This window comes from Taeniopygia guttata, chromosome 5 (assembly GCF_048771995.1).
Source record: "Taeniopygia guttata chromosome 5, bTaeGut7.mat, whole genome shotgun sequence".
NCBI classification, from domain to species: Eukaryota; Metazoa; Chordata; class Aves; order Passeriformes; family Estrildidae; genus Taeniopygia; species Taeniopygia guttata.
Genome location: NC_133030.1, coordinates 40,282,096 through 40,304,745, shown reverse-complemented (window position 1 = coordinate 40,304,745; position 22,650 = coordinate 40,282,096). Strand labels below are relative to the sequence as shown.

Here is a 22,650-nt window from a genome sequence, read left to right as displayed (position 1 = left end):
TACACTACCTGGGACATGTTGCTCTCTTGTGCAGCAAAAAGTTTGGTGTGGAGAGCAGGACCCATCACCTGCATGCAAATCAGCAGAGAAATCAGTCACTGTATATGCCAAATGCTTTTCCCTCTGTTTTTTCAGACAAAATTACTGGTTACACTGGAGGCACACAGCCACAATCCAACCCTGCCTTCAGGAGCAGAGCACAGAGGGAGACCAGAGTTCCAAGTCTTGCTTAATTACCTGACCTGCTCCTGGGGCAACATAACAAATTATCGAACACATAGTGTAGCATTACCATCAAATCCAGAATAAGTAAAAAGAGGCTTGTGAGGCTTAAAAAGGCTTTTATGGCTGGGTAAGTACATATGAAAGAAAGTCTATTAACAGATGAGGGGGATAAAATTAATTGCAACCCAAAAAATGGGTAAGGTAAATGAAATGAGATCCTGCTAAATGAAAAATAGAAGGAAAAAAAAGAACTGAAAGATCCACCAAAAGCAGCCATTGGTAATCACATGTAAGACTCCACTATTTACTTATACATTTTAAACTTGAAATTTAAATTTACAATTTAATTATTTATACAATTTAAATATTTCTTTCATCCTTATGTATTATGAGAATTAGCTAACAAATTTATTCACTCACTGATTATTATAACTTCAGGAAGTACATCTGCATATTCAAACATGACCTGTGATGATGTTGTAGCAGTTTCCAGAGGATTCTCTTTCTTCTGTTAAGATTCTATGAGATCTTTGTGATCTCATCAGTCTATCCATTGTCTGTCTGATCTTCGTGTTGACTAGCCTTCCTTATGTTGTTAGTCCCTTAGTGCTTCCCTAATTTCTTTCCTGAATGTTTTTCAATTCATACAAAGTTTAAGATACTCAACTAATTCTTGAGAGTCCCTTTTTCTTTGACTGTATTTCTACTACTAAAGAGCATTTATCTTGAGGACTTATGTCAGTGTATGTGCTTGTCTTTTCCAACATATTCAGGATGATTCATGTCCCTGGTTAGTTGCCCATTCTGATCTCCAGAACTGACTGGATTGCATCTGTCACTGCAGTACAGAATACGATGCTGTTTATCTATCAGAGAACAGTTAAGACAGCCATACCACTGGAAACTCCTGGTCCTTCCAGCTTTCAAAATTTTTTCACAGGAGGTTCAAAATAAACTTAATATTCCTGCTGAAATCGCATTTTTTAATGCCCAGTCCAATGGAATACTTCCTTCTCATTTGTTCTTCTCACTGTAGTTTGATACTGATGATAGAGGCCTGTGGTGAGTTCAGTGGCATGCTGTTGAATCTGCCAGCATCCCCCTAAAACCTTGGAGATAAGAGGTGTCAAGTGCTTTCTAAATAACAAATAAAGTAAGCAGTTAGCGGGCGATTATGATTTTTCAGTTATGTGGTTTCAGCACTGTGGATGGTTCAGGTGCCTTCCCCTCCTTTGAACACAAGCTTTCTGTACCACGGAGATACTGTCAGCATTTGCTTCCTGTGATCATAGAGATGATTTTTTCATCAAGGAGATGATTTTTTCTTGAAAGGGATATCAGTAAGATGGCTCAGCTGTAACACTTTGTAATGGATAAAAAAAAAAATCCCTTCATCCAGTCACAAATGGCCAGTTTAAATATTCATACACAGTTGCGAATTTTCACAAGATCAGCATGGAAGCCGTCAGCCACAGTTTGCAGTTTTGCTGGGGCATTGTCTCTCTACAATGCTTTCCTGAGCTGCATTTTCAGATAAGCACACATCACAAGTAGTAGCAGTACCTGGGTAGTACCTCTGAATTTTTGTGTTTCTGTTGTCTTAGACTGTGAGTAACTCTACAGGTTGGCCAAGTGAACACTGCACAAGTGCAAACTATTACCTGTGGTAAATCTGGCCACACAGACCTTTTTATCATTACTTCTCTCTGCTTCTGAAGTTGCATGCATGTGATCTCTCTTGCTTTGCCAACCTCGGAGTTTATCTGCCCCCTTGCTTCTGTGGTTCTTTTGTCTGCCCTCTATGTGTGAGTTTATTTGTGTGAGCCATGCTCAAACTCTTGCATGACAGCATGGTCCAAAGGCCTTAGAGCAGAAAGTGGGATTTACAGACAATATTTCATTGCATCATGAAGTTTTTAAACTTCAAAAAGTCACTGTCTATGGAACATTCCATTTCTGTTTGGGTTTTTTTATTCTATCAGATTATGTTTCTAGGGGGGATTGGAACTGCTCACGTTAACAGGACCATTATAAGAAATTAAATGCCTTTCTGCATTATTGCATAAACCCAGATCAATGTTCTCTATTAATTTTGAGAATTCATGTTGTTAATAATCCCAACTCGTGTTACAGGAGTGACTGATGGATTTACTTGTCTTTTAATGAGCTTCTCGTGGTCCCAAGAATTAGATCACAGAATCACTAAAACTGGGAATGAGGATGTGAAACAGCAATACAAGAGCAAAGCAGAAATTTCAGAGGCTGGAAGCCCAGAAGTGGGTAATGTTAGGCTTCTATTTCCATTTGAATTCCTAATATCAGGGCTGAAAGAGCGCCGATCCCAGTGTTTCCCTCAGCCTCAATGAGAGCTGCTGTATTCTCAGTATCTCTTTGAGAATCCTAGTCCTCATCATTCAGTCTCCATGTGATTTAGTTGTCTCTGAACAACTTTGGAATAGATTTGGAAGCCATGCCTAAGAGCAAGTGGGAGGACTGGGACTAAGCAAGGGGAGAGAAAGTGGTGTTTGAGCACTATGAGATTGTTACTGATCACAAGATACAGATGTTGAGTTGCAGTAGTTTCCAAAGGAAAAAACAAAGGGTCCAACACCTGGTGTGCCCAAGCCAGCGCTTCTCACCCACCACATCACCTGCTCTCACCCACAGCTGTGCTGAAGTTAGCAATAGTCTTTAATGTCATACCACTACTATTTGTTCACTGCCTCAACCTCGCAGAGGGCTTCCCCCATTTGCCAGGTACAAATTGCAATAATTAAAACAAAGTCTCCACTACCAGTGCCCTGAGTACAGAATATGTTTCAGGCTGTGCATTAGCCAGAACTCGAAGCAAACTGAGCCCAAAGTCGTGAGGCTCTCTCCCTAGTTAGCAGGAGGTGGGGGTTGAAGCCAATGGGTATCCTTGATCTTTAGCATACAATTTATTTCATTACATCTAATTTGGTTGATATTATCAACACTATTACACTGATAGTTGTTTCAACTCAGACTAATTTAATTGATAGAATTCTGTGTCCTTGCTATTATATGAGACAATTAGCTCTCATTAGTTCACATTTCACTCATTTTCCACTGACTGATTGCACTACATACTGATACTTGCTATCAATATGTAATGCAATCAGTCAGAGGAAATGTTGGTATAGTATCTCTAAAAACTATCACACTTAACATTCTGATTGTCTTCAAAGTACCAATATTTTCCTATAACTTAATGGTTTCATAATGTAATGTTTTGTATTAATAACAATTTTTTAAGGTCACACAGTTAATCATATACTGATTAAACAGTAGTTAACTAATGAGGGTGACAACTTATTAATAAATTGCAGATGATACATTTCCGTTCTTCATTGTAACCTTTAAACAGAAGAGCTAAGGCAGGGTTGACTTAAAGACTTTTTCCCTCTCTTTTCATATATCTTCCTGAGGTTTTTTTCCTGAATTCTAGGCATCTTTGTATGCTATTGTCACAGTCCTGCTGTAACCGTATGGACACCTTTAGCAAAGCAAGAACATGCAGCTGATTCTTAGATACAAAGGTGAAGAGGTTACTTGAATTGTTCTACTGTTAATTTGTCCTTTAAGCACCTACAGAGGGAGTCTGTAGTGGTAAGGACTGAAGAACAGAGGTCTATCAGATTATTACATCAGAAATGCTAAAGATTCGAAGGAAAGAAAAGGGTTAAAGGTACAACTAGCTTAACGTAATCCACTGAGCTTTCACTGAAGTCCATCTGAAAATGCACTAATAATTTACTCCAAAAATTGCATACCTAAATTTCTCTTCTTAAGAATTTGTATACCACTACTCACTGGTGTGAATTTGTAGCTGTGTTTATAAATAATAAACTTCCAGTCCTTACATTTCTATGAAGTATAAAATCCCTCAATATGCCATAAAGCATAGATCATTCTGTGAAAAATAATAGTCCAACATGCTTCAATATGTAATTTGTAAATCTCATCTATTCAATAGCAAACACATTTAATCAGCTCTACAGTGAATCTGAAATGGACTGTTAGTCTTGAAAAGTTAACAACATAAAAAAGCAAAAAATAAATGGTTTGCACTTGGGGACTTTAAAAATTCCCTACAAACATATTTTAAAAAGTAAATCCAAATTAGTCTTGCAATGCTAAATTTGATGCTAAATAATGACAAAGGACATTTAAATACCATACTTACTATAATAATCTGTGTTTGAATCATGGCTTCCACGAACTGGGCTAAGCCTTTAGACAGAAACTAATTGCTACAAACATTAATTTTCAAGTTCCTTTTGTTTCCTATTGCAGGCACCTCTGGATGCAAAAGGTACCCAATTAGCAGAATTCATGGTTTTGATTGTGCATTGTGGGACTAGTATAAACACTGCTGATTACTATTCCACTGTAATGGTTGATTTTTATTTATTTTTTTTCTGATTGCTTAATAAGGCCATCTATTCTGCATCAGACACTGGCAGGGCTGCTGGTGAAATCAGTTAGGTCACTTTTTCTGGTCATAGTAGCAGGAGGAGCCTTGTGATGGTAAGAGATGACTAAAGGCATAATTACAGGCTATTTAACCACATCTGTTTCCCCACTTAACATTGTCTGCTCAAGTTAGTTGTAGTTAAATATATAAAAAGGAAAATAATGGTGAAGACACTAAAAATTACTATTACATGGGTAAAACTCTAGGGTTGGTTATAATTACAGAAAACAGAGTTTACCATGATTTTTAAAAGGCACTAATTTATATTAGAGAATATCTATACACATACACTCTGGCTGGTTGCTGCTGCTTTTACAGTCTATGTTATTTAAATACCTTTTTGTACAGAAGAATTAGTTGAAACTAGAAAAAAAATTAAGATAACTATTCTTACTTGAATTTTGCTGTATGTCTTCATTCAGTGTAGTTCCATGACAAGACTCTTTGTGATTTTGTGTTTAGGAACAAATACCTAGAACACCACCAGTTCCTGTCAATGGCAATGGGAAGAGCAGAGAGCTCTGGGTACCTCCATATGTTTCTCCAATCATACAGAGATACAGTTTTCATCCTTTTATTTATAAAGGTAGATCACTTGTTGTCATTTCTGAATATATTGCTGCTTCATGATGAAAAATAACACATAAATAAATAAGTGTTATAAAAGTCCAGCTTGCACATGGACATATAGCCAAACCATCTGGAGCAGCAACTAACTAACAGCAGGACACATTCTGTTAGTTACCTGCACTCTTTGCTTCTGTGTTGATAAATGACATAATGTCATCAAAATATCCACTGTGACAATGACAGAACAAGGGAGATAGCTTGGTTGGTTGTTGTAAAACTAAGATATTGAAATATCAGAGCAAATAATGAGCTTCTTCACATCAGTTGCTACCAACAGGCAGATTTTCAGCCACCACCAGTGCAAAACCAACTGAAAACAGTGAAGTTTTGTCAAAAACAGGTAGGTGTCCTTTCTTGCTCTGACTAGGAGTCCTAGCACAAGATCATCATATGCTTTGAAATACACTTAAGGCAATAGAATGACAGCCTATGTTAGATATGGTTATGACCCTATTTCTTATATTTGGGTGAGTTTTGGTGGTTTTTGTTTGGTTCATTTATTGGTTGGTTTGGTTTTCAGGTTTGGTTTGGTTTGGTTTGATTTGGTTTTGGTGTTCATGGTTTTTTGACAGGCCATTGGAAATAACATGAGGTATAGAAGGAAAAGTAGGCCTTTTCTTCAGGTTTTCAAATGCTCAGTTGCTCTGGGACCTGTTTTTGCTGGATACAGTGGAGGGGAATGATGAAGCTCTCCATCCTCAGTTACACACTAGCACTATATTTGTGCTACTATATGAAACCAAAAAGAGTTAGGAATCAAATACTTTAAAACACACAGTAGTAGGAAAGAGGGAATAAATAATTAGTACAATTCTAATGTCCCAAGCGCAACAGAAAAGAACATCCTTTCAGAGCTGAACTTTCCAGGATCAGGTGCAAGAGAGGGTATAGGAAGCAAAGGCACTGGGATGCTCAGCTCCCAAGGAGCTGTTACTGCACCTCACTTGCAGTGCAGGCAGAACCTGCTGATTCTATTAAGTCTGTAGAGGTTTCTGTTAACACAGGGTGTTCCTACTGTGCAAAATTATATTTGCTTGAGATATTTGCTTGGAAACAAATAGTTATGACAGTGCACATCCCTACTGTGCATGCACATTTGTATACATGCACCCACTTATGCATATACATGACAGAAGATCAGGAGTATGATTGTGAAGGATTGAAAGAATCACTATTCTGCACCCTGTAGAAGCATCTGTACTTCAATTACACTGCCTGTTCCTGGAATTAGACTTCTCATTTTCATCAGATTCTCACTCAAGGGAATACATTCAACTCTGACCTTATTCTTCATCTATTTCCACCATCTGGATAAAGAAAATGAGAGCATTGTTCCTGTTATCATTATAGCCCCATTACATTATTCTGTTGTCTTCTAATACAGAGCTACCCTTCTAGCATGTCTCACTCCCTCCTCTACATGCTGTCCAACTGCAAGCAGCTAAGACAACATTTCTTCTGTACCATTCACTCCCTCCCTTTGGATTTTTCAATCCAAAGTCTTACTCTTGAAGATCACATAACAACTTCACTCCTTCTGCACTAGCCAGTTGGGCCTTTTAAAATAATTCTTGCAGAAGACTTTAACTATTTCTAGGGAGCTGTAACTAAACAGGTTTCCATAGCACCATTTACCCCCAGTCATTTTAGATGTTGAAGTTCCTGGTGTCACAACGTCCATTCTGAGAAACAAAAAAAGTCATTAAGAAAAAGAGATGTGAATATGATAAAAATAACTATAAGTTACCTGTACTATCAACTGAATTTCTTAACAACTTTTAGGACAGCCTGAAGTGCCTTGTGTGGTGCCTTGTGTGAACAGCCAATGCACTCAAAACCTACCCATCACATGTCATTATTATTAAGAAATAGCCAGTCCATTTGCTCCATTTCCTCTGTTTCAGATCCCTATCATTATCATTTACCTCTGGCCTTCTTTTTTAGCAGATCCTTGCTGACCTTCATCTCATGAATCAGTTTAGGGGACAGTGCAGCTTCTCCATCTGGAGTACAGCAACTCTGCAACATTCTCCTAAGCATGGGCACTGCAGAGACAGGCAGCATCACACTCACACACAGATGGTGGACCAAGGGGTGAACATGCATTCTCTGTCAGGAGAGAGAAAGAGGGCTACAGCCATGAAATGGTCATATATTCTGTGTATATGTTCCAATTTCATTACAAAGTCACCATCAAATGGTTCTGCAGCTCATGTCTCCCATTTTCAGCAGGTTCAGGATGAATGTTCATGTAGTGCTAATGTGCTGTAGTTTAATCAGTCATAAACACAGTAGGCAATGTGTGTCAGGGCACTGTTTAAACACAATTTTATTCACCATTTTCCCTGGGTAGTAGGCTGAGAATGATCAGGAGCACCAATATGTATCTGAGACTGCACAGCTCTGCCAGCTGCTTGACTTCCTGCCCATAATAGTGTGGGCAGGCAATAGACCTGTGGATGGCAGTAGACAATAGATTTGAGATAGATAATCACTTCTCTAGCTGCAGTTTTTTCTAATAAATTTATTTCAGGGAAATAAGGGCTAAACAAGTATTTTTAAAATTTAGAGAAACAGAGGTATAATCACTTTCATCCAAACTCCAATGCTCTGTTGCAATGATCAAGAAATTTTCTGTGAACTGGACTGTGTTTTTTTGCAGACAAAGCAGCTTTGCATGTGTCACTGTTTATTTCCCATAAAAATATTCTAAACCCTTTTCTCACAGATTTTTTAATCCTTCACAGTCACACAATTTTTTATTTCATTCAACTTATTTTATAAATTACTATTACAAGTTATCAGCTTAATGTTTTTCAATAAATGCTTGCCTAGTTTGCTAAATCGTACAGAGGGCAGGAAGTTGTGACATCAAGTATTTTGTACTAATAAACATGAAGAATGTTTCTGGCTATCACCAGGTGAGTTTTATCATAGACAAGGCAGTATCGGTTGGTTGGGCTTGGGGGAAGGAGAAAAGATGCTGTAAGTTTTTTTGAACTACACTAATAAGTAACTAAGTTATCTGGCCTTCACTACTTTTAGTTGCAAAGCTTACTCAGGTGGTGAATGTGTTCATAGCTGAGTCAAAAATATCTCAGTTCTCTAGAGATGTGCTTTTAGTATGATTACTGGGTTTTGGAAATAAATTTATCGCTTTTTTGAATCACCCCTCTACTGGTGAGACAAATAGAAATGTATCCCATTCACAGCATTTGTGTCAGTAATATAAAATAACAGAATGTATTCTGACTTACTCCCTACTCAGCAACATCCATGAATAAACATCCACTAAAATTATCAGTTTCCACCCCCATTTAAAAAACCCCAGATTTTATTTCCTGTAATAGTATCCCCACAGCATCTCTCACTGGTGTTACTGTAGATGTTTATCTCTGACCCTTATCTCTCCTTTTCATTGTTCCTTGTAGTATCCTCTGTTTTATAGCACCCTGTACCTGCAGGCAGTGCTGGCAAAATTAGCAGATAGTTTTACTCCAAAGTGTTTTTCTGGGTAAATGTGCCCAGAAGACATTTTTGTTCCTTAACATCATCTTGAAAATTTTATATTAATGTTGAACCACAGTTATGGCACCTAAGCATTTTTATATAGGATTTTGGCTTTTGTTTCATTTTTTGACAAAGTTATTCCATTAAAATAATAAATAATTTTGATATTTTATGATAATTACCTGATCATTCAATAATGAAAATTCTACCTGGCATTTTAAATTATTTACTTTCCTCCTAGTGATCTTTTACCACTCTGCTGTAGAACTGCATTGAGTTAATTTTGATTGCCTTTCTTCCAGAGAGCTGCTTACATGTTTATAGATAGGTTTATCTGTTGGTTTCCTTTTCTTGTTCTGAGATGAATAGTATGGTTGTTTTTGAAGTTTTGCATGGCACTAATATTTGCAAAATATCTCAAGCCCATACTATAGCGGGAAATGGTATTCCCCATTATAGTGATTCTTTTTACCTGTTGACTTGACTGACAAATGTTTATCTTTTCAGAAAAGCACACTTTTTTATAGTATCTAAAGACATTCTGGTTTTGGATGAGGGAGGCAGGGAAGGTCCTCAAAAGCTATAGCATATTTTTCCATGCATCAGTAGTTTATATCAGCTTATAACCTTAAAAAGGATGGCTCTTACAGAAAAATATTTAAATGGCCATAGAGTATCAGTACAGGCTTACTATAGTATTTTCTTTTACAGCCCTGTTGGACATTTGCCAATTTTTTGGTGAAGATTTAAGGATTTTACAGTTGTTAAGCAAGGTTTCTTTCACACCCCATGTGATGAGAAGCAGGGTTATAGGGTGCTGCCTTTGCTGCTATTTAATGTTGTTTTGTTTCGTTTGCTTTGTGCTGATTCACGTGTCTCTAGGATGGGAGTCACTTTTGCTGCTATTCTCAGTCCTCAAGCTGAAGTCTCCATTTCTCTCCCAGATAGGCTGGTCTCTCTAATAAGCCTTTACTGAAAGTACCACTTCCAGAAATACAGAATATTACAGCACCTTTACTCAGAGATGCTCACATACCCAGTAAATAACTCAACCATAATATACAAACACTAAAGATGATTATATAGAATTCATAAAGGCACAGAAACATCTCATGTGATTCCCACTGATCATAAATCCTTTTACTAAGCATTTTAAGACTGAATGCTCAGAAAAAATTTAGATACATAACAACAAAATATTTTTAAATAGATAAATTTTTTTGCTTCATACATTGGCTAAATAAATTTTAAGAAACATATGTAAAAATTATTAAACAACAAAGAGTGAATAACATTTTAAAATTAAAGGATTAATTATTGTTAATTTAGTTCTCAATTTCAAACTATATATTTTACAAGAGAAGAGTTTGGATACAGTTTTTTATTTTCTGCATAGTTTTTGATTTCTTGTGTTAATTAAATCTATTTAAATCTACCCAATATGCCAAGCAGTGTTACCAAGCAATCAAAATCTGGAAGCATACAAGTGTCACTGAGGACAGAGAATATAGATCCTGTATTTTGAAAAACATGTTACCCTTTTGTGTCAAAAATATTATCCAGCAACTTTGTTCCAACTGGATATCTACCAAAAAAATAAGACAAGTTGAAAATCAGTAGAGTTAAACCCCTTGGAGAGATGTAATACTGCGAGTATAATTGAAATGTTAATAGTTATTCTCATGCTGATAATTGCCAAGAATTTTTTGGTATAGTAGTTAAAGAGCTCACCTTTTACCTCTGGGTCTTGGATTTGATTTCTACCTGGGACTGCATGAAAAAGGTTCAATTATCTCCATCTGCCTTTTAGTGGAAGGATTTTCAATCCCATTCATACTTCAAAAGTAAACAAAAATAAAAATAGATGGACATAAAGAAAATTTCATGCCCCCAATCAGCTAATTAGTATGAAGTTCTGGGCATTATTTTTAATAAAATTTGACAGGAAGTATAACATGGTTTAGACCATTTTGAAAAGACACAAATTACTGAAAAAAATGAAAACTTAAAGCAAATCTCTATTCCTTCCTCTACCATTCCTTTTAGCATTTTGAGTATAACATACAAAAATTACTGTAGTGTCATAAAGATAAAACACTCGTTGCTGTGCAACAGCCTCATAGCTATGAATCCAACCTTATCAACATAACACAAACACTTTAGCACAACACTTATCCTATTCAGTCTAACACATAGAGAGAAAAGGAAATAAATTACAGTTTACACACAGGATTAACAACAGAAGTTTAAAAAAAATACATTAAACAGACTCAGTGTTTTGATGCTGTGTTTTAATTAGCCCAATTGCCTCCATCTACCTGCCACATATAGCAGGAAAAGAGTAATGATTGCTGGATTATGTAGGGATCTAAGTACATGAATCTCTTAAATTTAAGGTTTCAGAGATTTTATAAAATTCTGCTCATTTTCAGGGCATCTCTTTAACACCATGATAATAAGAGCTGGGCAATACCTGAAGCCCTGATGCAAAGTTATTAGGCAGTACACCACCGGGAATTTAAGAAACAGTGAATCTTGTTTTATCATGAAAACTGAAATCTCAGAGTGTCCTGCAGTGATAGGCAAAAATTAAGAAATAAAGATCAAAATTTAACAGCAATCATTGTCTATGAGACACTGCAATTAGTTTCCATCAGTTACATACCATTTACTATAGTAAACATTGATTTAATCTGTGAGTTGTGTAAGTCTGAAAAAAACCTACAAACACCAAAATCTGCCATGTTTCCATAATAGGCAAAACTACATTCCTGAACTGTATCAAGAAGATAATCCAAAGGGGATTTTATTCCATTCCTATCTGAAAGCAATACCATCATTATCTGTGCTCTCCTTTCTTAATTGTTCTAGATACCAAGATAAAGTAGGACATGAAACAAGATCTAGGCATCACAAAGAGTGTGTTTTAGAAAATTTAGATTCTATTACTTTAATACCACTAGACAGAAAAATAAATATAGTTAAGGCCTGGAAATGAACAGGAATTGTCCATGGATTTCAGCAGCATTCAAGAGAAATTTGAAATAAATGGGTCTAATAGCAAGAACGTGAGAGTATTCAGCTCAGCTTGGAATGGAAATATGCAGAAAGTGCTCCAGTTACTGATAGTAAGACACCCCCACTGCTCCATTCCTCTCTCCCTTTCCCTGGTTTTTAGTTACAAGTGCTTTGATTTTAAGTCAAAGGATAAATACTGTGTTTAGATATGCTTTTGTCCCTTTTCTTTCAGTAGTGTTGGGAGATATAAGTGAAACAGAAGGGACTGGGAGTGATGCAGTCAAGCATAAGGCCAAAATTTTTTAATCAAGATTCACTAATGCTGATTCACTAACTTTGCCTCAGATGGAGGCAGATACATAGGGACAAAACCCTTGCTTTCCAAGAATATGTCCATGCAGTTTCCTGTGTTTCTTAAATTTTGTGTTAGGTTATGCATAGTTTTCTTTTTCTCAGAATTCCCCTGGTACAAATCAAATATATGTCTTACAATTATGACAACTGCTCCATTTCTTCTGAACACCTTACTAGCTTGATTCTTTTATGTGGTAGAGCCAATTAAGTCACTTTCTCTAATAAAAATAATTTGTGATTCTTTATGTCTCTCTACTCTGAGACAAGGTAACCCTAAGTGGACAAATTAGCTACAAGATGTTGTTTAGATTAATTTAGATTATAAAAGACCTTGGAGATCATTGAGTCCAGCTGTTAAATCACTACGGCCAAGTCCACCACTAAACCTTGTCCCTAAGTGGCACATCACACCTTTTAAATACCTTCAGGAGTGGTAACTCACTCACTTCTCTGGGCAGCCTGAAAAAAAATTTCCTAGTATTTTTTTTCCTCTTGCAGCACAATTTGAAGCCCTATCCTATTGTCCTGTGGCTTGGGAGAAGAGACCAACACCTACGTGGCTACAGCCTCCTTTCAGGCAGTTGTAGAGACTAATAAGGTCTGCCCTGAGCCTCCTTTTCTCCAGCCAAAGCATCTCCAGCTCCCTCAGCCACTCCTCATCAGATTTGTGCTCCAGAGCTGCCACCAGCTCTGTTCCCTTCTCTGGACATGCTCCAGCACCTCAGTGTCTTTTCTGTCATGAGGGGCCCAGAACTGAACACAGGACTCGAGGTGTGGCTTCACCAGTGTCCAGCACAGGGGGACAATCACTGCCCTGGTCATGCTGGCCATGATATTTCTGGAACATTCCAGGATGCCATTGTCCTTCTTGGCCGCCTGGGCACGCGCTGGCTCGTGTTCAGCCGCTGTCACTCAGACCTCCAGGTTTTTTTCCACTTTGCATCCACTCTGCCTCTGGTCTGTAGCACTGGCTGTTGCTACCCAAGGGTAGGGCCCAAGACTTGGCCTTATTCAGCCTCATACAATTGGCCTTGGCCCATTGATCCAGCCTGTCCAAATCCCTCTGCAGAGCTTTCCCTCTCTCCAGCAGAGCAACACCTCCACCCAACCTTGTGTCATCTACAACCTGACTAAGGGTGCACTCAACACCCTCACCCAGATAAAGACACTAAAAAAGACTGAACACAAGACTGAGCCCTGGGGAACACCAGCAGCAATCGTGAGCCAAGTGGATTTAACTCCATTTGATGCCGCTCTTTGGCATCACCCATTCAGACCCATCACCATTCCATACCCAGCAAACACTGCACCTGTCCAAGCCATGAGCAGACAGTTTCTCCAGGAGAATGCTGTGGGTAATAGTGTCAAATCCTTTGCTGAAGTCTAAATAAAAGACATCTTTCCCTCATCTACTACACTTGTCACTTTGACCTAGAACATTCATTTGTTAACAGAACAGTCATTTATTTTAAAAACTAAAGTTTAGTTTCACGCTGCTAGCAGGAAACTTTATGTGGGAGCCATACTTCCATTTGGCAAAAATATTAATTGTTCAACATTTACCATGTCTGCAGTTTTAAATGCTACAATTATAAGCCATGAGAACATTAAATACCTTACTGAAAATGGAGAATTATGAATTATCCTATCTTTTCTTTGTAAACATCAAGATTGTTCATTCATCCAGTGGCATTTCAAGGTCTTCCTGGGAAGATAATACCAAACAAGCCTTGCATTTACTGCTGTGAAATAAACACTGTAGTCCCTGCATAAAAAAGCCAATTATATTGGCATTAAAATTACTAATTATATGGACACAATAATCTGTCTGGTAATAAAAGCACCTGAAAAAAGGAGAAGGACAAGATAATGCTGTGGCTGTGGGAGCTGTAAGATGGAAGGAACGAAGGCATATGGAAAGCATCCTGCCCCAAGTCTCACCATAAAAGGACCAGAGTCAGAGGAGAGGGGTTGAAAGGCCTTGCTATGCACATTTATCTCACCTGAGAGATGTGCACAGGCACAGCACTGCGGGACTGTGCAGTGTGTGACGATCTGCCCATGCCCTGCTTCATTCTCTGGCTGCATTTCACCTGTGGCGTTACCAGTCACATTTTTAAACAATTACAAACCTGCATCAACAAGAATCTTACAGCAGAAGTTACCTAGTAATTAAAAGGCATTTTGGAAACCTTGAAGTGATAAAATGCATAAATCTGCAGGGAATGCCTGAGACACAGGAAGGAATAGGGCAGGGAAGAAGAACCCCCTCAGCTAAACATAATCAAAGGCTTTGATATTAAATGTACAGCTGCTCTAATGCACCCACAGAGTTTCAAAACAGTTAATACAAGGTTTTCACTCCTTGGGCTTTAAAATAGGAAAAATACTAAACCCCAAGTGAAACTGTGAAAATAGAGAATCCATTAAAGATATTCTCACAGTAGGGCACAACAGGCCTTCTATTTAGTGGCTTACAGATAACGGGTTTGCAAAGCACATAGTTATCAAGTAAATGACAGATGAAGGAACTTAAAATAGTGATTTCAAATCTGTATTTCTTCAGCCTTGCTCTATCTGGAAGACGTTTATATTAAAAAATATTTAGATACCAAAAGATTCTGGCCTTGAAACTCCTTTCACACCTGTTTTACCTGATTATCTCATACATACATGATCCTTTTCAAAAATATAAACATTTCCACTTCTTCAGGTATACTTGACTTATTCGTGTCCCTGAATCCTCTAATTTCTAAAGATGAGAGATATGGTGCTAGTGGTCATTATACATGTACTCTGTATTATGTTTTTCTCCACTACTAAATGCCCTTCTTGTTGACTTCATAAGCATTTCAGTACATGTGGGGATATAAACACACACAGCATTTCAAGCACAGATGCATCAACTCCATGTGTCTTGCAAACACGGCTGCTTTCCGTTTGTGCACTTACTCACAGTGTTTCACTGATACTAGCTTGTGCTTCAATTTGCAGCTTTACATTCATTTTTCTTATCTTTAAAACTACATCCATTTCTAATCTTAACTTCTAAAGAGCTAGTCTCCAGGTTTTATGCACCCTACTGATTTTCTTTCCTGTACCATATATATGGCCTTACACTTGCTGGTATTTAGTCTTATTGTCAGATACAATTTTTCAGTCATGCACCTTCTAAGCAACTTTTTTTTTTCTGTTGTTGATTTCGTACAATGAATGTTCTAATCCTTGCCCATATTTTTATCTTCTTTGGAATTATCTCACTTTTCTAGACTAGCATGTCCTCACATGTGCAGGCAGCTCCACTGTGAAAGCTGTTGCCTGTTGTGTACTTAACACAAGTTTGTCAAAGGTCCCAGAACAGTTACTTGCTCTGAGACCTGGCATTACACAAAATAGTCGTCTAGGTCATTATTATGCTCAGCTTCTTTCCTTCCACTTTATCCAGCTCATTTTGACATTTCCAGACTCTAACAGCTGCTTTTCCTATCGGAAAATGTAGAACGCTGTGAAGAGGCAGTCGGTGGGCAAATACATCAGTGGAAGAAAAACAACTCTGTACTCTTTCATATGTGGCTCTTCTTTGATGATATCACAGGTCTAAAGAAGTACTTTCACAGCTTCTATCAGTAGGACTCCTGTAAGTTACTCCTCTGTATTCTCTCTTCTTTCTTCTTTAAGGTGCAGATTTTACCCAGTACGTTCTATAGGCATGAGTTGGGAATAAAATACCAATTAAGGCATTGCTTGTCACAGCAGCTGTCAGTGATCCCCTGTGCCAGCAGTCCAGTGCCACAGCTGCTCGGCCAGCACCCGGAGCGGGCTGGCCACAGGATCCCTCCCCGGCAAGATGCGGATCCCCAGCCCTGCACAGCTCTCACGTGGGCTCAGCTGCAGCTTCAAACAGGCAGATTCCACTTAGCACCGAGCTAGCTACATGAGGGATTAGTAAATTGGCTCTGATAATCTACCTGAACTAGAAATACCCCTCATTTTTATATTAACTTTTCTTTTTCCTTCTTGTTATCACTGCTGCATTTTTTGCTCTCTGTGGAATGACACAAACTTCCACAGATTTTTTCTTCAAACAAATGCAGATGTCTTCTACTTGATCAGCATTTTCATTGTCTATAGATTACAGTTTACATTAAAATTGAACTGAAATATTTTATCACCTTCTGGACGGCAGAAGGAAAATAAATCTACCTTGACCTGTCCTTTATCACTCTTGGCAGACCCTCTTCCAGTTCATCTAACATTTTGGCATCTCTAACTGATTTCTTTTGGCAAATAATTTACCGAGGTTTTTAGACACCTGGGTTTTTTCACTTTTTTTTTTTTTTTTTTTTTTTGTAAATGAGTATGCATGCTCTACACTACAACATGTTAGCTTGGTTAAAGAGCTTTTTCTCCATTTTTCCACAAATACTGTTCTGTTGCAAATGAAGTCGTAGGGCATTGGTTTTCTGCATGTCTTTGTAAATTGACTCTGCTTTTTGTTGTTGATGTTGTTGTGTGCCCTCCCTCTTCCCTCTGTCTTCTTCATATTTCTATGGCTGGAAGACAAAACTGAGCTGGTTATTGAGACAGTATCATTTATTTGTGTTCTTTAAGCAGGCTGTAGCAGAGCCAGAAGATAATGGGCACCTCATTTATTCAGGCTTTGAATGATCATATTTAATTCCCAGTGACAGCTGTCTTCACCATATTAGCATTGCAAATCAGCACTGTTTTGTAATGGCCTTCTATTGAACATGATTCAATTATGTGTGGTCCGTAGCGAGGCAGGATACGGTCTTAGTATCTATAGCAATATTTCTGCAAGCTGCTGCTCTTTACACTGCTCACATTTAAGCTGTCTGTTTATCACAATGCTTTCCTTGAACCACACTGAACTCTCTTCATTTTGTAGTGAAATAAAGAAGAATGAATATAATTTGTAAAAGCAGTTATCTGGTCAGCTATATTACATACCCTATCTTCTCTACACATGCCTGGAATCAGGAAACACTTGTTAAAATAATTGTTATTATACTTAAAACATTTATGTTACAAAAGTGATTAAAACAGGTTTAAATTACTGTACATTATTAGATGGTACTACATGCTAAAGGTCAATGCTGTCTTGAAGAAAAATTGTAATAACATATCCAACAGGTAAATTTTGTGTTACGGTCACAGTTTTACAAGAAAAGGGCAGCTAGGTTTAACTTCTATAAAAGAAGTTAAAAGTAATAAAATTTTTAAAAGTTACAGTTTCAAAGGCTTTCAGAAGTCCTAGTTCGTTTACTGTGGAATGCCTAAATCTGTGCCCCATAAATACTTCTTTTCCTGCATTGTGAGCTGACGTGTGCATATGACACTTCAGACTATGCTGTTGAAGGCCTGGATTTCAAGACCACAGCTTAAAAGGTGTGTGTTTTTGTTATAATATAAAAACCTTTATAAATTCTGATTCCAGCTGTAAGATAAGTTCTCCTATTGTGTTAGGCAGCCTCAAAAAGAAAAGCTTCCTCTGCACAAATTCAGCAAATACATTCTTCAGTCAGTGCAAGGCAAAGCACAAACCTTACACTTTTCTTCAGTTTTTCCATTCCTATGTTCTCTAAACATTTAGCTTTCTTCTTGCAGAAATCTCATTATACACAATACAACTGTCTCCAGCCCCAGGGCTCTTTGCATCCTTCATCTTAATGACAAAATGCACATATAGCAGAAATATATTTTTTATTCCACAAACTAGAGTGCTGGGCCATCATTCTAAAGGATTTGGTAGATTAACAAGATTTTTTAATCATAGACAGACCTTGAACTGTTTAAAGATACTTTCTTGGTAATTGAAACAGAGGAGATGACATTCCCAGTTTGAAGTTGGTCCAGCCAAAGATGCCCCAGATGGGGTGGAAGGTCACAGTAAGTCACTCTAACCATTCTACTTCCTCCAGGACACTGCACTGGATACCACTGTGCATACACCACATTCATCCACTTTTTAAAGGATTACTTAAGCCTTGCTTTTCTTTTTTTTTTTTTTTTTTTTTTTAAGTCTTCATTCAAAACTTTCCTCTCCACAGTCTCCTCCAACAGATTCCATTGCCTCTTTTGCAAAGATTTGATACATGTTCATTTCTTCATTGCATTTAATTTATGAGATTTTACTACATTTTTGAAACCAAAGAGCTTATGTGAAAATAATGACTGATTCATCACTCACATAGGGGGTTCACTGCATTTTTTAAAAGCAAGATCCATTTGTTGTTCATGACTGGGGTTTTTTTTATGTATATCAAATTGTAAACTCACCTACCTGGGAAACAAACTGGAGTTTTATAGAACAGTTTCATTTATTTTTATCATGTCTACTGCATTTAAAAAAACCCTCTATGTATGTACAAGAATTGTACATGCTATTTTTGCACACTGTCCTTCATTAAGCCACTCCAAGAGCCTAACAAGAGACAATTAGATTAACAGGGTCTCACGCCCCAGTCCTAAGACATATTGAGCTATATAGTGCCCATAAATTATATGCAATGTCAAGGTCTGCTCTGGTCAGACTTCCAGAAAAGGGAAGTGTCTCCATTTATATTACATTACTTGAGAATTTTAACTAGCTAAAAACTGTTTACAAAGGGAATTAAATAATACAAATAATGGATAATGGAATTAACCATAATTTTTTAGAGTCACATTTTCTAAACTCCTCACAGACAATTAGAGATTTTTAAAAATTAGAAGAAAGTTGTTCAGGTTTTTTTAATACATTTTTTTTTTCTTTTTGTAATACTGCCTTGAAAGATTTTAATTAAAATTCTTTTTCTTAACACAAACTAACAACAGGGATAAAACTTTGTTTAAGGATGAATAATGGAACAATGTGAAAGGCAAAGGAAAGCAAAAGCACACATTACTAATTCTTCAGGAAAGAACACAGTGAAAGGCTTTATAAAACAGAGTGAAGGAAGCACAAGATCTTATCTATACTCTTCAGTTCTTTCTGAAAAGAGAAATAGTAAACTGTAAAATGGATATTTCCCATTTTGAAAAAAAAAAAAATTCCAAATTTTGGTAAAATGGGTATTTCCATTGTGCTTAGTAAACAATCCAACTATGTCAGGCATGAAGAAAACTTGTTCATACCTGTCCTTGGTTTGACTGTGATACAGTTAATTTTCTTTCTAGTAGCTGGTACACAGCTCTGTTTTGGATTCTGTATGAGAATAATGTTGATAGCACACTGATACTTTAGATGTTGCTATGTGATGCTTACCCCAAGTCAAGGTCTTTCAGTGCCTCATGCTCTGCCAGTGAGGAGGTACAAAAAGCTGTGAGGGAGCCTGGCCAAGACAGATGATCAAACTGACCAAAGAAATGTTTGGCAATACAGAATGTCATTCCCAATCTATAAACTCAGGGAGTTGGATGGGGGGGACTGAGCACTGCTTGAGGGCATGCTGTACATTGGCCAGTGGATGGTGAGCAATTCTATTGTGTACCACTTGTTGCTCTTGGGGTTTATTACCCTCTCTCTTTTTTTTTTTTTTATGTCCCTTTTCCTCCTCCATCTCCTTCTCCCTATTGTTATTATTATTATTATATTTTACTTTGTTTCATTTACTAAACTGCTCTTATCTCACCTCACAGGCTTTACATTCTTAGGATTCTCCCATCCATCCCACCTAGGAAGGGCATGGAGTGAGCGAGCAGCTGCAGGGTACTTAGTTGCTGGCTGGGGTTAAAATGCAACAGTATCAAAATATGTCCCTTTCTTATCATGGTCTTTCATCTCAGAAAAATTGCACTGTGACTAAAAAGGAAAAGCCAGGGGAAAGCATCCTGGTGGGGCTCTTAGCAGAGCAAAATGCCATGCTGCACTGCTCGGTCAAGTGGGTCACACTGTATGACCCTTCTAGATCATTTTCAGGTGAACGTTTTTGGATATTGACCTTTGCACAATATAATTTTCACTGTTTCTTTGCCTAGGGAAATGTGGTTTCTCTTACCACTGTATCTTCCTCTCATCCAATTTCACACACACACAATCACTGTTAACCCAAATTTGAAACTTACAAACGATTGCACTCCTACAGTTTTCCTGAAGACCAGCAGTTAGCAATAAAGTGTAAAAGACAGGAATGTAGGTCTGCCCCAGAGGAGCACAAATTGCCTTTGCAGCTGCCAATGCAGCTGGCACAAACACTGACAGGCGGTCCATGTGTGGCACCCACATCACTACTTGGTTTAGCACACTAGAGAGGACTTTGAGAGAGGTGGAAAAGGGGCTGCAATAGTGGACACAGTAGACCCTAATCTGTATGCACACAGGTTCCTGAGTGATTTTATCACTCAGGAAAAACTTTTTTACTCTGAAATAAGTAAGCTCATTTTACATGAAAGCTACACAAACAAAACATCACCTCCTGAGGGTGTATTGCTGTTATGTAAGAGTGGTCGTGCTTACAGTCAATTACCATAGAAAACCAGGGAGTTTCTTTCTATATTGCTGAATGTAATGGATACTAATGACAACTTCCTCCACCTGTCATGTAATTTGGTGTAATTAATGTAATTTGTTCTGGTAATTGTAAGAAGGTCAGGATCAGAGTTCATGGAATATGAATCACTGCCACATATTCAATATTTATCATCCTGTGCTACCCACACACGCCATTATTATATAAATAACTTAATTGAGAAACAATAAAGGTTTCTATAAAATAAACCTTTCATAGAAGTAAAGAAATGAAAATAAATCCCTTAATACCTTATTTTTCAGCCAGAGGTACATGTTCTATAGCATTCATATAGCATAGGCCACCACTCCAAAATCTCCTAGAAGTGCCAGCCTTCCAAAGTCATTACTTATCAACTGCATTGCAGTAACACTGTTTATGCTATTTGCTCCTGCCTCAGATGACTTATTTTGCAAAGTACAGAGGAAATTAATGCAAGCATCAATGGTGGAGATAAAGCAACAGCCATTGCTCAGCTTGATCTCAGGAGACTGTGCTCAGGCTCTCATGTATTAGTCTTAGTTAAAAAGAATATTAAGCAGGGATTTGGAGGATAATGGAGTAGATTGGGTCTGCTTATAGGGATATTCCCATTTCCCAGGTTAGGGGTAGGTATAGGAACACTATGGGGAAAAAACCAAATGTGTCTGCCTGGGACTTCAACAAGTAGGTAGAGAAGGTTGGGCTTCAATTAAGTTTTCCAAATCTGATCACAGGTTTTCTGGCCTTCCTTCTGCATCTGCATTTTTTATAGCCTTTACATTTGTTTCTAGATTTGAAAAGGTGTTTTCTGATCTATCTCCTGTCTGGCTGCACATAGGAGTGTTATGTTTTCCTGAAACTGTTGTTGTTTGTGATGAATAGGAACTACTGGAATAATCTGTAGTGATGCTAATTCACATTCACTTGTAGTGCTGCTGCCTAGATACATAGTAATTGTTCCAGAGCCAACTGGAGCTTGGTGTTCACCCTTATACTTAGATAAGGACCTAAGTATGCTGCAAACTGTTGTGAAAAACCTTGAGAATTAATAAACAGCTTAAGTTTAGTAAAGCAAGGGAGGATAGATTTTGCAAAACAAGGGAATTAAAGGCAATAGAAACACAGGAAGGAAGACCTTTGAAGCAATATGAAGAATTGTCAGAGGAACAAATTTAAAACAAAAGACAAAAAGTATGCCATAGTATTGGAGTCACAAGATAATGCCAACTTCTGCTACATGAAAAGACAGGAAAGATTTGAAATGTTGCAGCAAGAATCATCAAGACAGCCTGAATGGGAAAAATAACCCACATAGCAAACCCATCCTCTGTGCCTCATTGACAAGTCTAGCAGCATTCATACTCAGAAAATGAAATCGTAGGCTGGAATTAGAATCAAAGGTTAGTAGCTATCTCTGAATTGAACATGAGTTCACAGGTCTAATGGAAGTGATACAAGAAAGTTGGTCTAAGATTTCAGTTTGGACAAAATAACTCAAGACTGGCATAGAAGAGACAGGCTTGTGAGGCCTTTTCAAACAGGTTGTCAAATTAATATTCTCACAGGCAGACATGTAGTGATCCAGTTCACCCAGAGCATCATCAAAGGCATTAAACAGGACTGGTCCCAGCACTGAGCCCTGGGGAACCCCACTGGTGACCAGCTGCCAGCTGGGTGCAGCTCCTTCCACAGCCACTCTCTGGGCCTGACCATCCACACAGTTTTTCACCCAGGGAAAGCACAGAGCACCTGTCCAAGCTTCTCCAGGAGAATGCTGTGGGACACAGGCTTTGCTGGAATGCAAGTAGGCAATATCCACAGCCTTTCCCCCATGCACAAGGCAGCCAACTGTTCATAAAAGAGGTCATGCTGACTGGTCCCCAGCTTGTCCTGTACGTGCCTTGTGATGCACTCCAGGTAATC

The 22,650-nt window shown here is 37.8% G+C and overlaps 1 long non-coding RNA gene across 1 annotated transcript in view; it reads right to left on the bottom strand.

The window, feature by feature from the left end:
• The window catches only part of LOC115495549 (uncharacterized), a 38,008-nt gene extending 16,543 nt beyond the window's left edge, over positions 1–21,465 (bottom strand). Inside the window, exon 1 of the long non-coding RNA XR_012056408.1 lies at positions 9–21,465. This is a non-coding gene — a long non-coding RNA (uncharacterized lncRNA). The remainder of the gene's footprint in view (positions 1–8) is intronic.
• Positions 21,466–22,650: the final 1,185 nt, after the last annotated feature.